Source organism: Nicotiana sylvestris, chromosome 8, assembly GCF_000393655.2.
Source record: "Nicotiana sylvestris chromosome 8, ASM39365v2, whole genome shotgun sequence".
Lineage (NCBI taxonomy): Eukaryota > Viridiplantae > Streptophyta > Magnoliopsida > Solanales > Solanaceae > Nicotiana > Nicotiana sylvestris.
In genome coordinates this window covers 75,611,340-75,624,343 of record NC_091064.1, presented here as the reverse complement: position 1 = coordinate 75,624,343, position 13,004 = coordinate 75,611,340, and positions in this window count along the sequence as shown.

The following is a 13,004-nucleotide window of genomic DNA, read 5'->3' as shown; positions in this document are numbered from 1 at the left end:
TTGATTTCCATACCACCAAGTTATATGTGATTGTGAGAAGTGATTTGATGTGCCTATCTTATTATGTGCAAAGTTTGTAAATGCTTGAGGATGTCGACATGGAAGTATGTGTTAACGGATGAAAGAATCTTAATGTGTCCAAACGTGGGAATGTGTATAGTGGCGTAAATAAATGGCAACAAACCAAGTGTGTGTGTGTGAATATGACTATGTGGTAAGAGCTGTGTAACAAATGATAGAAAAGAAATCGTAATTGATGCAATTGAAATAATGGTGGTAGTATCATCGGTGACTTGTTGTGGGCAATTATCGTTGTGGCTTGAATTGTATACGGGTTATTGTATATGATGGAATTGGTATTGATGTTTATGCAAATTCTTGTGAATTGTTGTTATTGTGAAATGATATTCTGGATGGCCTGAAGCCATGTGATTGAACTGTGAACTACTGTTGTTGTGTGAAATGTAATTGTCCGGTGGGATCGGGTTGCGTGCCGCAACACGAAATTATAAGGTGTGGGTTGTGGTGATAAGGGTGGTCGAGGTAATAAGGGTGAAAAAGTGATCGAAATCACTATTGAAATGAAAATATGTGAAAGTTGTGAAATCGTTGATGTGATGAAATAATGTTGAAAAGGGAAAAGGAGAGATTGTGAAACTTGTTTGGCTTTGGTTGTTGATTCTATTACTGTTTGTTACTTGTGTATTGTTTGATTTTACTTGGGGTAAAGTTTGTACATACATACCAGTATAATTCAAATGTACTGACGTCCCTTTTGTCGGGGGCGCTACATTCGTGTTATGATTGTAGGTGGTTCTAAAGCAGGTACTCCAGTCCACTGGCAGTAGCACCTCCTCCACTTTCCGTCAGTTGTATTGGTGATCCTCTTTCCTCTCGGGGCCCTGCGTGGCTCATGCCACTTTTCTTCCCAGAGTCTTATTTTGGTATTTGGGTAAGGTATAGCCGGAGCCTTGTTGTCGACATTTCCGTATTATTCTTCAGTTGTATTTAGAGGCTCCGTAGACAGGTTGTGGGTAGTGTCGGGCATGGGAATTTAAAAATAGAAATATTGATGTTTGGCAATGATGTATAAAACTTGTAATACTTTTAATATGGAGAATGAAGTTGCCAATGAAAATGAAATGGAAATCGTTACTGATATGTTTATAGAATTTGATTAATGGAGTCCATCTCCAATTTATTCATGAGTTAGTTTGGGTAGAATGAGGTCTGACAGGCTTGCTCGGTCGGGTTTACTCGGTTGAGCGCCGGTCGCGCTCCTCGGATTTTGGGACGTGACAGATACCAAGGTTGTCACGCCCTAAAACCGAGGGACGCGACCGGCGCTCAACTGAGAAAGCCTAATAGGTTTCATTCTACCTAAAATTAATTTATGAATAACAAGGAAATAAACTCCATAAATCCTATTTTATGAGCATTACCTTGACACATTTTCATCTTTGCCTTTCATTAACAGTTAAACCATACTAACCAAATTATTACTGTCAATAGATACGAAGGAAACATTCTGCCAAATGACAACATATCTAGTTCAAATTTTCAATACCCGACATCACCCACAACTTGTCTATGGAGCCTCTAAATACAATTGAAAAGTAATATGGAAATACCAGTAACAAGGCTCTGGCTATACCTCAAAATACAAAGTACATGATAAACAATGGTACAGGACCCCAAAATGAATTGGGCTCATCAAGTCAGCTGAAAGGGAGATGCGTCACTAGCTGCGACTAACACTGCCTGCTATGGAACCACCTACATCCATTTAAAGACGTAGCGCCCCGGCAAAAGGGACGTTAGTGCCATCGAATAGCACTAGTATGTATAACTAAACACCATATCATTAGAAAGAACAACCATACAAGAACAAAGAAATCATAAGGATTCAACAAACGCTTTAAACAATCACCACATCATCAAATAAAAGAAATCACATAGCTTTCACATAATTTCCATAGCTTTAGTTTGGGGCATTTAATACTATTCATCATCATTCACAATACCACAGCTTTCTTGAGCAGAGTCCGATCACAACCCGATCGGCTAGGTTGCCTCATTTGAGACATGTACCTCAATCACAATCTCATTCTCACTTTCCGGAATTCAATATCACCATAATACCACCATGTGTGCGGCATGGCGTCCGATCATGGCCCGGTCGGCTAGGCCGCCTTACCAAGGCATTGTTCCTTTCTCATTAATCATCTCATTTCAATCTTTATTTCACATGTATCAATTCATAGGTACTTAGGGCCACAATTATCACATCATACTTGGCACTAGGCCACATTTCATCTCACATTCCATATCACTTTCACTTTCAACATCAAACTAGCAATTTAAAATAATGGGCACATACAAGAGCAATTCAAGTTGTAAGCATAGAGAGAGATTCACATGATTTGGCATAATAATCACAATTTAAACTTGACTTGAAATCTAGGCAATTTAGCATATAGTCCACATTCTTCACATATCACCAATTTACCAAGAATAGCATATTGAACATATTGGGACACACTTTTCACATATATTCTTGCAACACTAATTCCTTTGAAATAACAAATACTATGTCAATCAAATTCCGGACTTATAATTTTACATGGACACCATGGGAGCTCAATTTCTAAGAAGATGGGGGGTTTTAGCCATACATATCTTGTTCAAGCTTTCCTTAAGTTTCTACAATCCACCAACACCTCTAGCAATAACAATCTATAAGGAGATAGCGGGAATCGATTAATAATCGACAAAGGACTAAATATACCCCTCTACTTTCAAATATTGTTTACCTGTATCCCTCGTTATACTATTGGGCTATCTATACCCCTACCATCATACTATTGGGCTATCTATACCCCTACCGTCATACTATTGGGTTATTCATACCCCTACTGTCATACTTTGAAACAAAAATACCCCTATTTTGAATGGAGTGACACGTGGCAACACCAGATTAAAACGATCCATTTTTTTACCTGACCTGTTTAAAAACCCACAACCCGACCCCTATTTTTATTTTTTTCCAATTTTTTTTAAAAATTTTATTTTTTAAAAAACGAAAATATTTTGTTAAAAAACAAAAAATATTTTTTTTTCTGTTTTTACAAATTTGTTTTTCCAGTTTTTACAAAACAAAATTCTTTTAAAAAACTGAAAAATGAAAAAAAATATTTTAGAAAACGAAAATATTTTGTTGAAAATAATTTTTTCTGTTTTTACAAAAAAAATTCAGTTTAAACAAATTTGTTTTTTTAGTTTTTATATAAAAGAAAATCTTTAGAGAGAACTGAAAAAAAAAACATTTTTCAAAAATTAAAATATTTTGTTGGAAATATTTTTTTCTGTTTTTAAAAAACGAAAATATTTTGTTAAAAACTGGAAAAATACAATTTTTTTTAGTTTTTTCAGTTTTTACAAAAAAATTATTTTGTTAAAAATGATTTTTTCAGGTTTTACAATTTGTTTTACAAAATCTTTTCAATATCTGCTCAGTTTAAAAAAATAAAAATATTTTGCAATTTTTTTTAAGTTTTACAAAAAGAAAATTCTTTAAAAAACTGAAAAATGAAAATATGGTTCGGATTGTGGGTTTTTTGTAAAATGGGTTGGGTAAAAAAAACGAAATGTGTCATTTTAATCTGATACTACCACGTGGCACTCCATCCAAAATAGGGGTATTTTTGTTCCAAAGTATGACAGTAGGGGTATGGATAGCCCAATAGTATAACGAAGGGTACAGGTAAATAATATTTGAAAGTAGAGGGGTATATTTGGCCCTTTGCCGATTAATAATTAGGAAGATTACCCATGGTGTAACTCTCTTAGGAATTACATCAAACACCTAACATGTGAAGTAGTCTACAAGGTATGAAAATAGAAATTCCTTTTTCCCTCAACCAATTTTAACATGAATTACCCAAATTAGTTATTTAATATCACATACTACAACTTAGACCCATATGCATGGCCTATTTCTAATCCCAACAACATATTTGAACCCTTGACCTCTTGCATGAAATCTTGGAAGAAGGACTTACCTGGATGGAATCAAGTGGTTATCTTCCTTGATTCTTCAAAACTTGGGCAAGATTTGGGTGATTATGAAGGTAGGCTCCTTCTTTCTCTCTCTCTATATGCTCTCAACTCTCTCTAAAATCAGTGGAAAAATGACCCCAAATGAAGCCCCTAAGCCTATTTATAAAAATGGGGTCGGGTTATAAAAAATAGGAAAAATAAGCCTCTGAAATTGGGTCTGCGGTCGCATTTTGAACCGCAAAATAGGAATGTGGGTTGCAAAATGCATCGCGGAACTGGTGCCCAAAAATGGGCTACACTGGACAGGTCTACGACCATTTTGCGGTCGCATAACCACTTCTGTGATCTCAGAATTGGCCGCAGAATGGGATTTTGCCAACTTTTGGTAATTTGGTCATAACTTTGTGTAGGAGTGTCCAAATGACGAACGGTTTGAAGCGTTGGAAACAGACTCGAAGACCTTTCATACGATAGCTTGTTAATCACATAAAACCTTACATATATATAGATATGCTCGTTCAAAATGTGGACTTGTGCAAACTCATTTGGAATTTTAGCCCATTATGAAATTTTCCAATTTGTCTTAGACGTAGGCCCCTCCTTGGACCCCACATTACTTATTATAAGACTTATAAACTTATTTACCAAATCCAATTGATGCCCATCATGTTAATAGCACATAAAATATTATAATTAACCTACATGGCACCACAAAATCCTAAATTACTTAGCCAAATTTTTCCGGGCCTTATAATATTGTCCATTAATGTCGTGTGAGGCACCAGGCTTTTTTGGTCGTGTTATGTGAACCTTTAGTATCCCTATAAAATATTGATTTCATGTGAGGCATGAGACTCTTATGGTCGTGTTATGTACACCCTATGCTATACTTATAGTCCACAGATGTCGTGTGAAGCACGAGGCCCTTGTGGTCGTGTTATTGTACACCATGTGGCATCAATCCCTAAGATTCAGAGGAATAAGATAAAGGTATCCAGATCCAAAGTATATAAATGAATAGCAATCCCAGAATGTTGTTATATAGCTAACTAAAGAAATAATCAATACAATTCAAAAGAAGGTAAACATATGTCTTATATGATATTACTTAGTTTTAGATGTTATCAGTATATCAAGGTTCCATGTTCCTCTCGTATTTTAGCTCCATTGTTTATCGTATGTTATTTAGTCTGCCTTATCATGTAAGTACCAGTCCACAGTACTTACGTCCCTTTTTTTGGGGCGCTACATTTCACGATATAGGTTCAGACGCACAGAGCACCAGACCTCCCCGCTAGGCAATTGCTACACTTTAGCTACAGTTGGTGGGACCCTCATACTACTTAGAATCGATCCTAGAATCTTGTTATTTATAGAGATGATTTGGGTAGGTCGGTGACCTGTCTCCACACTTTATAGTTTTAGACTATCGTAGAGGCTTCATAGACATATGTGCACGCTTTCAGCTAAGTACAGATGCTATGACTTAGTTTTCAGATGAGTTATGTTCCTGTGTTTAGACCCTTAGTTTCTATTATATACAAACAGTTCTTTATCGAATTATATTTTTGTCTTCTCTTTTACATATGTTCCAAATTTATATGATTGTTATGAGAGATTTGACAGGTTGGTTCCTTAGGCCATGTGGGCACCAGGTATCGGTCCGCCTCACCCACGTTTGGGGCATAGCACATAGCCTCTCAAAGATAAGTATCGACCTCTCCATACCGATGCAGAGGACTTTATTAGACATGCTCATGACCCATAGAACCCATGAACCTAGAGTTCTGATACTAACTTCTGACGACCAAAAATTACACCATGGCGTGATGACACCTAACTTAACCCGCTAGATAAGCCAACATTCATAATAAACCAAAGATAGACAACTAAAGGATAATTTGCGGTCATGATATAGATAAACATAAATAAGTCTTAGGTCATCAACCAAATATGGAAACAACACTACAATCTCCCAAAACCCTGTAATACGACGTCATGAAGTACTAAGAGGAATTACAGTTGAGTCTTATAATACAAGAATACTATTTGTAATAAGATAAATAGTATGAAATAAAGGAAGGGAACTCCATAAGCTATTTAGTCTGTCATAGCAGCTCACCACAACTCTCTAATAGTCAACAACTAGCACCCTCCATACCGCTAGGACCAACACTAGTATCTGCACAAAATATACATAAATGTAGTATGAGTACAAAAATAATATGTACTAAAAATGTATCAAGCCAAATCTTGAAAAAGTAGTAACTAGATTTTGACAATATGTGACACTCACCTTCGCACCTGAACCGTTCATAATAACATGGGATTAGAGAAATTATCCGAGAACAACATATCAGAGATAGGATAAGCATGCTTCTCAAAATAAGATAATGAAAACATAAGTCAATGTCCATGTTCGCATATAGAAATGATATGCACCAAGTAGCACCTATACAAATGCTTCTACATGAGTCTAGGGAGATCATGCATGCTCAGGATTCAATTATAAGAAATATCTGGCACATCATTTATGCTCCATCATGATCCAGCACGTCCCACATGCTCCAACACAATACGCGTATCATCTGCGCTCACATGGCCTTATTTAACTTGGGTAATCACATGACTCTAGATGGACGGATCCATATCCAAGCACCGTATGAAAATCCATCGTGCCATGACATATCAATATCACAATAATCGCACAATATAAACCATCGTGCCATAACAATATCAATCCGTTCATAATGTCCAAATGTGCCATAATCATATCAATTTTTATCAAGATCTCCATCTCCAAGGATATATTCATATGCCCAAGAAATAAACAATAAAATGCACAAGATTATAATAAATAAAGATGCGGATGTGTGTTCACAATATAAAGAATGACTACGACTAAATAGAGTATATCAACAATCTCAAAAATATCCCCTCATGCCCCAAATAATATGTTTAAAGCTAAAATGTGATTTCTAGCATGATAATTGTGCTCACGTAGTCATACAACCAAATAAAATCATAAGTCATGAATAACACAACAAAATAGGGCATAAGGAAGCCTAAAACTGCCCAAACATGATATAGACTTAGTCTACGCATATATGCTCATCACTTCGCATATATGTCACCCCAAAAATCACGTAGCATATAACACACAAGACTAATGTTTAGAAAATTTTCTCTTAACAAGGTTAGACAAGAGACATACCTTCTTTTAGAATTGTTTCAACCCTCAAATGCCGCTTTTCCTTTGAAATTCTCCTACAATATACCCAAATATATCTAAAAACTACTCAAAGAAGTCAATCAATGCTTTAGGAATCAATTATAATCTAAAATCTTTCAATCTTTAATGAAATTAGAAAAAGCCAATAAAAGCAAGCCCAGACTCACATGCCCGAAATCTAAGATTGAACACAATATTTGGTCACCTACAACCTCCACAGTTCAAATATATATTGTTACAAAATCCAACTTTAAATTGGTGTTCAAAGCATTAAAAGAATACAATCTCTTTATGGTAAAGACCTCATTCTCCTTCTTCAAAATCCTTAGGTTTAGGTGCAGAAATCCATGGTTACTCAGCAGATTCAGTCAAATTCAAGTTAGAATATCTAACTTTTGAAGTTGGGGTAAAAATCTCCTAAATAATTGACTCTTCCAGAAGTCTAGATCTCAAACAATGGTTAAAATGGACAAAATCCCGTAATATGGATGAAATATACCACTGGAGACAATTTCTTAATCGCAATCAAAACTGGCTCATGCGATCACGAAGGCCAATGGGCTCGGTCCCTACGTAGTCGCAGCCTCCTCACACACGAATGTTATGCACCAGCTCCCTGCACTATGCGATCGCAAATCACAAAAACTCCCAGCTAATTTATTCTACATGATCACGAGACTGTGCTCTCCGATCGTTATGCACTAGCGTGCACTAGAAGACTAGCAGTTCAAATGCTATCCGAAATGCTCCAAAACCACCCTGAAACTCACTCGAGTCTACCGGGACCCCATCCAATAATCCTAACAAGTTCGTACACCCTATACAAACTTTTTTAAAGGCTCAAAACAATAAAAATAACATCAAAATTATCACGATCTAAAATTCCACCAAGCTGGTGATGGCGCCTAACCCACTTGCTAGGAAAGCCAACACTTAATCAACATCATCATATCAAACTATTATAATATTAATTGTTTCATGATATAAATAAAATAAGGAATAAATGTCAATTCAATATCATAAGTACAAATTCAACAACATGATCTAAATATAACCACAACTATCTAACAAAGCCCAAAACCCGATGTCACTACATCACAAGCATCTTATAAGAACAACTAGAATCAACTGATCGAATACATCTATCGGAAAAGAAATATATAAACAGAAATAGATTAATAGGAAAGGGGGACTCCATGTGTTGCAGATCGGTCAAGTATAGAAACTCACCACGAAGTCTCTAGTAGTACTCTCCTCAAAGGGGTACTACTAATACCAGTCTCAGAACATGAAGAAAATGTGCGGAAATGTAGTACAAAACCACTCAATAAGTATCAACTCTAGTCTCGAATAAATAGTGACGAGGGGTTGACACTAACACATACTAGAAACTCAATAGGAATGTAAAATATCATCATTCCAGTCCATAAGCAATGGTACGGTAAATCTGGAATTTAGGCATGCTTCTTAAACAAAGAGATAGAGTACAATATCAGTTTTTTAATTCTTTCATTATCATGATATGAATCTATTAACATTCAAATGTGTATAAGATCCTCTACAGAGTCTAAGCTACTAGTGCATGCTTGTCATTCAATATCAAATCTATGTATGATCCAATGCATGAGTCTAGGTGTTACATCTCGCGTTTTTGTACGTTAAAAGTTTCGTCTTCATTTCATCGACGTAGTCTCGGGGATGAGATTATCTTGAGATTAACTTATTTGCGTTATTTATAACAAGCGATAAATAAGTGTCATGAAGGATAAAGGGTGCCTTCGTTGAAAGAGGCTAATTTGGGATAAAATATGGGTCGAGCGATAATACCCGATAATTATGAACTAGTACCATGCAAGATATCATATGACCACGGTAGTATAATGGATAAAGTATATATAAAGTATATTAAAAATAAGTTGAATTTTATGTAATTTAAGGCAATTTTTAAATTATGTGGATAATTGGTTAATTACCGGGTAAGGGGACATTACCCAATTAACTAATAAGTGGATAAAAACTTAATAATTTATACCCAAGTGACGTGGTAGCATAAGGTGACTCTTAGTGACTCTAATTATTAGGTGGCAACCTAGGCTTAACTTGATTATCCAAAACAAGACATAAGTCTTGTTACAATTCAATATGGGTCAAAACAATGAGAACAAAATAACATTAGAAGGCTTCCTTCTTGGTTTGAAAATTCAAGAACAGAAGACTAACAAAGTCGTTCATCACTTCAACAAAGTAAGAAGCTTGAAATTTTGTCCAATTTATTCAAAGAAGCAGAAGCTAAATCGTTCAACAATTTAAAAAAAAAACAGAAGCTTAATTCGATTTTTGGGGTTCTAGGTTCAATCCACGAAGGTTTCCAACGGAATATTATACGAAGTTTTCCCTACTCTAGGTATGTTAAGGTCATCCCTTCTTTCTTTTGTTATGGTCCGAATTATACAGAAAAAACGAGCAAATGCACAGTTCCCATAAATTACTCTATTCATAGAAATACTAGGGGTGTCTATATTTTTGATTCCCCATGATAATTATTATTATCTTCTGTTCATGGGTCTCAGAATAATATGTAGTAGAAAAAGTTTATCCGGAAGGAATATTGAGATTATTACATATTTTTCATGCATTTCACTCATTTATACATGTGCATTGACCCATGACCAAATGGAGTTATATATGCGTATATATATATATATATATATATATATGTATATGGGATATGGGAAAAAGTTGCAGCGTTATATACGCATCACCGCCTTATCAGTTGGTATATGTTGATGATGTTGCCCACAGTGGCCTGATACGCTCAAATTACACTTTAATTAAATAGTGTAAGATGGTCGGTGTCAAATATAATAACCCAACAAGGTTGGGGTCGAATCCCACAGGGAATAGGCGTGAAAAGGTTACTCGAGTAGTGTGTTACTTGACTTAGGTCGTAATTCTATTCGGTTAATTGCAACAAGAGTATGATATGATTGTGATTTGAGGAAATAACTAATTGTAACATTGAGAATGTAAATAATTTGATTAAGGAAACCAAGGTTGTGTCCCCTTCAATGAAATGTGATGCTATCGATGTTAATATGATATATTTCTAATGGAAGGTTCTTTAGATATGCAAATGATTTCTAAATGACTACCTAATATTTTTCAATAGTTGGGTAGTATTTCCTCTTTATGATTTTTCCAAATATAAAAGAGTTGCAATTAAGAACAATCAACATAAGCCAAATAAAACTCACTTATTCCTAAGCGATTCTATTAAACAAGGTTTAAAGCCTTGAGTCTTTGATATTTACTTCTACCAAATTCTAACTCACTTTTCCAAGTAAAGAAAGAATTTAATGGCACTTGTCAATGTTTGCAACCACCAACAATAAATGAAGAATGAGAAATAAATGTATATTAACCAACCATTATACATATATTCAATGTTAAACACCCATTAACATAACACCCAGTTAGGGTCCACAACCTTAGTATTTAAAGTTAGCTACACATGCTAAAATATAAAAAAATGAGAATAATAAATGCCATAAAGCTTACAAAGTACAAGATTCTTCACTCAAAAGATTCCAAAAGAGAGGAATATTAAAGACTTGGAATGTAGCTCAAAAACAAGACAATATGCCCCCACAAAATCCCAATAAATCTATTTATAATGGGTCAAAACTCGGAACCAAATTCGGACAAAAATACCCTTCCAAGTCAATTATGCGACCGCATATCTATCGCATAACAGACATGCGGTCCGCATTCTCTTCAAGGACATCGCATCTTCAAACCCTAGTTTCAAGGCGTTCGTCGCATTTAAGTTATGCGGTCCGCATTGTTGATTTGCGATCGCAATTGTCACCGCATTTTCCGCCTTCAGCAACCTCTACAACGAGTTTGCGATCCATTATGCAGCCCGCAAACCTGTTATGAGGTTGCATAATGGACCGCATTTCTTGCACCTGACTTTGGCCAGCAAACTGTTGGACTCTGTGATTTCTTTGAGCATTATGCGGTCCGCATGTTGGATTTGCGGCCCGCATCTTCACATCTGCGATCGCATCTTGCTCTTTTCTTGTCCTTTTTCAGCTTTTGATTTTATTTCCATGTTCTTAGGTCCTTAAACCTCATACACTACAAAAACATTAAAATTACATAAGTATAGAAGATAATTGTGTTTAAAACAAGCTAAAATATAAGCAATTTGTATTAAATGTGCCAAAATTCTTCGGCACATCAACACCCCCAACTTAAACTCGTGCTTGTCCTCAAACAACTAAAATGACATTATCCTATTCTAGACTCCATCTAAACGATATGAAACAATAGTGACCATGAACGGTGTTAGTTGTCAGTACTACAAGCATGCAGCTTCATTTATTTACCCTTCCTGAACCATCATTGTTATTTACAAAGAAAACTAATCATTTTGTGAAACTATGAGCCTCGACCAATTTGACAAAATATAACTCTCAGCTGAGTGCAATTACATTCGACTTCAAGAACTCAACTTCTGTCCATCCTCACAATTCATGTGCCCTCCCTAGAAAGAAAGTCCCAAACTCACAGTATTTACAATGACAACAAAAGGGACAGATTCACAAAGACACTCACTCTCAAAAAGAGTTTCAAGTGTTGCAACATGCCATATCATAAGCTTGCCCTTATTTTAATTCATCGTTTTATTCTAAGAACGTTGGGTTGGAGATCCCATAAGGACTTTTTAAGCTTGTAATGTAGGTTTAGGGAAGGGTCGGATAAACATTTGGGTACAAGTGACTACACCCTCCTTAAACATTACTCACATTTTTCTTTTTTGTTGCTCTTTGCTTCTTTTCAAACCACATAGCCCTCATTAGCACCTACTTTCCAACATGGAGCCACCTTAAATACCCCTCTAATTTTCTTCAAGACTCCATATTTATATATATACATACATCTCTTGTCTTTTCTTTTTTCTTCTTTTTCTTGCAATTTTTTTATTCATTTTATACTTTTTTTTTATTTTTGGATCTTGAATAGTTTCATTTCTTGAGGTTTACTTTCCTACACTCACTGTACAACCTTGCCAATTTGCAAATTGACACCACACCCCCAACTTAGGCTTTTAGCCTCATTCTCAATGTTCAAGGAGGGACGGGCTCAAAAGAGGGAATTATTTTATAAAAGGGGAAAGGTTTGTAATGAGGTAGCCAAAGAAAAGATTAAATGCTCAAGTGGGGTAACTAGTGATACTATTTGTACAATGGGTTGCTTGAAAGGCTAACTGGTTTTTCAAAATCACAAAGACTGCCTAAGGTCATTTCTCCAACCAAATATAATTATCATTAGCATTAAAAGACCAACCAAGTAAGTTTTAGATGGAAAAAGTAAACACAAGAATTATTTATACAAAGACTCATACACATGGCACACGAACTGTTTGGCTCAACATAGTTTTAGCCCTCGAGTCAACACTTGGCAACTCGAAGCTTTCATCATATTTACATGTATAACTCTAAGTAGACATAGAGTCAAAGAGCGAGCCTCAAGTTCACACAGTTGATTTCTTTTTTTTTATATTAATGGAAGGGTATAGGCTATTTACATGCACACATGTTTGAAACTCGACAATTACACCAAACCGGACAAAATGTTTCATTCTACTGCCCTGGTTCTACTATTACACCCTTGAAAAAGAACCAGGCGAAGAAAAACCAAGGGGGAT